This window comes from Vombatus ursinus, unplaced genomic scaffold, assembly GCF_900497805.2.
Source record: "Vombatus ursinus unplaced genomic scaffold, bare-nosed wombat genome assembly UNPS02014814.1, whole genome shotgun sequence".
Classification (NCBI taxonomy): Eukaryota; Metazoa; Chordata; class Mammalia; order Diprotodontia; family Vombatidae; genus Vombatus; species Vombatus ursinus.
Window position 1 is genome coordinate 1,116,084 of NW_020954592.1, and position 4,788 is coordinate 1,120,871.

The following is a 4,788-nucleotide window of genomic DNA, read 5'->3' on the forward strand; positions in this document are numbered from 1 at the left end:
TGTGTGTGTGTGTGTGTGTGTGTGTGTGTGTGTGTGTGTGTGTGTGCATTTGCACAGTAAGGGACATAACAAACAAATGACTCACAGGTAGGCCTTCAGAGAAATCCATAGCTCCTCTCTACAGTGGACCACATAGAAATCTTTGTAAAGTCTATTGTGTTCAGGGCTTCTCTGGGCTAGGCTCTAGGTAGGGGAGTATTGGGAGTATACTTTTTGACATCAGTCCCGTATACCATGTCGTTCTTTCAGCAATCGCTCTTCTACCTAGATGATTCCTAGAGTGATTTTTCTTTCTCTATTTTGCTATTGTCTTCTCTCCCTGACAAGGAGAATAATTAGCAGTTCCTAGCAAATTCTCCCAAAGTATGGTGCCTATGATTCAGAGAGAAAGCGACAATGCTTAACTACATACATATTGAACTAGAGTTATTAAATATGATATTGAATACAACATAATATTACTAGATGAATTAAAAAATATTCCATTAAAATTGCATTTTACTACCAACACAAGTGCCATTTTTCTTTGGGTGATGTACCAAAAATGTTTGGCACATATTTTTTATCAATTACGTTCTCTCAGAATAAAGGAGTTTGCATGTGAGTATTGGTGAACCATTAAAACTATTAGTATCATTTATCTAATTTTGTTATGTATGCCAGAGTACAAAACTAAGTCAAATGCTACTTTGTGGTTGGTATATATTTTTAAATGTTTATCTTTCTACTTATTTTTATCCCTCACTTTGCATGTCTTAGGAAAAGCATTTAAAGAGAGATGATTTACATATAGAAATAGAAGGACAGAAAGAAAGTGGGATTTTCCAGATGGGAAAGGCATCTGCCGTCTAGTAACATTTGTCCCCACTTAATTATGGGCATATAACCTGTATGAAAAGGTTATTTTAATGTTAATAATGCACTGATGGCTCAAGAAATGGTGAATATTGAAATTATAGAAGCATTTTGATTTTGTGAAAGGATGACATGGGGCACTAAAAAGATGGATACAGTTTATTCTCCCTTAACAAATGGCATGTTAAATAGTGATGTAACCAAATGCATTTCTTTTCAAGTGATTTACCTCATTACATAAAAAGAAGGGAAACCCCCAATAATGCATTGACATATTTTATGTAGCTTATTAAAGGGTGAGTTATTTTAAAAAATTCTGAAGACATTAGTCAGATCAAAGGAGATTGAAATAGATCTGTTCTATGTTAAAGAGGCTTCCTCCAGAGATGTTGTTGTTGTGTTTGTTCTTCATTCTTGAAAAGGACCATGACATCAGGGAGATGATGACATAACTTGCAGTTGACTTTGATTTGTGTGAGGGAGGGCTGTGCAGGGTCACCAGCCTCACTTTCTCCTTCAGAGCCTGGGTGCAGTGGCCAGATATTCATCAGGTTGACTAGAGATGGCTCAGAATGCAATGGGAGACACTGGCCCTTTTAAGCTAAGGTCTTTTCAGGTTCTCACTTTGAGTGAGGTAATGCCCATTCAGTTAAGAGGCCTCTTTAAGAAGTGAGTCAAGGATGGCCCCTTTAATAAAAAAAATCAAACTGGGAAGGGAAGACCTTTAGGGTTGCAGGTCAAAAGTGAAACAGTTTCTATTTACATTCACTTTGAGCAGGGAAGGCCTCCAAAATAACTATTGAGTAGTGCTTGGGCAGAGACCTATTCTTGTCCCATCTACTAGCTCCAGAGTGAATTGAGTTGAGATGGAAAGGGAGAAGGGACAATGAGCTGAGTTACCCCACTAGAATTGGACAGTTACTTCTCTTAAAATATATATTGAGTTTGAGGACTGGTACTCTTTTCATATTGAAGATATGTTTCATAGAAAGATGAAATTAACAAGTAGGAAAAATATCAATTATATAAGCTAACTTTTTCTTTTGTCTCTTTCTTCTCTTTCCAAACACACAAGGGAAACCTAAATCAGGACGTGCTGATACAAATATTCAAAGAGAGTAAAATTTTGGTAGATAGCATTGGTATTAGATTGATATGCACATAAAATACTTTGATCAAGAATCCTATAGGGGAAAAATTCATTCAGTCAACATATAAATTAGTAAAGGACTTTTGTGTAATACTAAGAACACTGTCCTTGGATTCTACTTCTTTTCTTTATAATTTATTAGTATGTGACTTTAGATAAGTCATGCAACCTCTTTGAGTTTCTGTTTCTTCTCCTGTGGAGTGAGTAAAATAAGATTTTACATGACCTATCTGCAATGTCCAGGTATGACCCAAGAGGAGGCAAAAAAATTTCCATCTTATATCTTTTTTATAAGGTGTAAATTTTCTAAACAAGATATGAATTCTTCTCTTCCTGAGTTCCAATTCCCACTTTGAGTAAGCTTTTGTTTGGGCATTAACTACCTCTAATCTAGACATTTAATCTACTGCTACTGTTGGACTTGTTCTGAAGAGAGTCCTGCACATCTATGCAGAACCATGTATATCAATGAACTATTATTGGATGGAGGCATAGAGATAAGAGGTTCATCTCAGGAAGAGAAAACAAGAAACTCCAGGAAAGTCATCCCAAAGAAGAGGAGACTGCCATAATCAAATGAAACATGTTAGAAACTTGCCTGTTCAATAATTAATAGAAATATAATAATTTAATAACAGGTATGATTGCCAATCTGGCTATTTGGAAATGGATGGAGAGGACCTACTTACTAATATGAATCCTTCCAAGAAAAAAAGGCATCAGAGAAAAGTGGTAGAATAGGATATTTATAAAATAGGAAGCTCTGTGAAGTGGAATAAGTTAGCTAATTCATGGCTAACCTGAAAACACTTACTGTAATAACCCTTATGGGCATGTTTCAAAAACACAGCAGTTCACATTTATTTTTTAATTCTTGTAGAATACTAAAGATATTTTAATGTCTATTTGAGGACTGAAGAAATTTCAAGCTTTAAAGTACAATATGACAGTGAAATATGATTATTATCTTTCAATGCATTAAAAAAGAAAATGTCAAATTAATTTCCACTGGCCAGAGGGAGGGAGAAAAGAAAGAAGGAAAGAGAGATGGAAAGAAGGGAGGGGAGGCAAGAAGGAAAGAAGGAAGGGAGAAAGGAAGGAAGGAAGGAAGGAAGGAAGGAAGGAAGGATGAAGGGAGGAAAAATTAAAAAGGGAAAAAAGAAGGGAGGAAAGAAAGGAAAGAGGAGAAAAGAGAGAAAGGGAAGAAGGAAGGGAGGAAAGAGAAATTGCCTATTTCTTTCATGTTCTTTTTTTTGTCCCTCTTCCAAATCTAGAGTACTAAAAACAATCCTGGTTAATTGAGAGATCCATATTAGTGGTTCTGGTGAATTGAAATGTTAATATAATAATGCTTGCATTGGAATTCACTTTTCACTTTCAAGAAGTTTGTCAAAGACTACATTGAACACATACAGAACTATAAAAATAAACATATGTCCACATCCCTGTGGCCTCAAATAAGATCATGGGGCCATAAATTTTGAATCAAAAGGGAGTTGAGCGATTATTTAGTCGAACACCTTCATTTTGGAGTTTATGCCCAGAGAAATTAAATTACTTGCCAAGGGTCACACAGGTAGAGACAAGGGAGTAATTTGAAACTGTTCTCTGACTTCAAATATAATGTGTTTTCTATTTCATGAGCATAGACTCTAAAGAAAATAGGCTGTAATTCTGGTAGAAATGTCACATTTTCTTTTCCTTCTTTCTTTTTTCTATGTTTTTATAGCAATCTATATTTATAGGCACACAGCGTTTTCATCTCATTTTTTTATTATATTCTCTTACACTAGGCTGTATGATCACTATTGAGAGCAGTATTGTATAGTAGAAAGAGGGATAGTTTCTGAGCTAGAAAGGTCAATATTCAGTTCTTGCTTATGACACACAGTGGTGAAGGCAAAACACTTTACAATTAATATCTCATTTAATGCTAACAACTCTGTGAGGTAGATGCTGTAATTATACCTATTTTTATAGTTGAAGAAATGAAGGTAGAGGTTAAATGACTTGCTCAAGGTAAAAAAAAGTATAGGCTAGAATTCAATTCAAGTCTTCCAGACTCCAGGCCTACTACTCTCTTCCCTGCATCAAGTGCATTGGAAGAAAAAAAAAATAAAAGGTTGGAGTCAAAAGACAAATTCTACCACTTGTTATTTCATGACCTTGGAGGAATTATTTAAACACTCTTGGATTTAGGTTTCTTATACACAATGTAACCCAATCCCTGAATCTCATTGATGTGGGACTCTCTCCTCATTGGTAGAAATCAACACCCCATGTCCACATGTGGCCTGGGTCTGGGTTGTTCAGTCTCTTTGTATTCTTTTAGCTTCCAACTTCAAGAGAAAAGGTACAATGCCACCCTCTCTTCAGGTGGGAAGAGAGAAAAATACTGGGATGAAACCAACATGAGAGGATCTGGAAAGCTCCACCATGTCCCTATCCTTAGCTTAACATATTATTGACTTTTGGGAAATTTCCCCTTTGAGTGAAATCTGGACATGTTCTCTCTCTCCTTCTCCCCCTCCCTCTCTGTCTTTCCCGAGCTATCTTACAATGAAATAGCTCCTTCGCTCTGTACTGTCTTGTATATCTTCTCCTATATATATGGGTTTTTTTTTTAGATTTCTATTTTGCAATTTAGTTAGATGAGTTTCTTTTTTATTTATTATGTGTGTTCATTGTGGAACTGGTATCTGGTGGAAATATTGATATAATACTTGGGGTCCCCTTTCGCCATTAAGGAACAGCAGTGATCAGGAGTTTAGCTTGAACCTAAA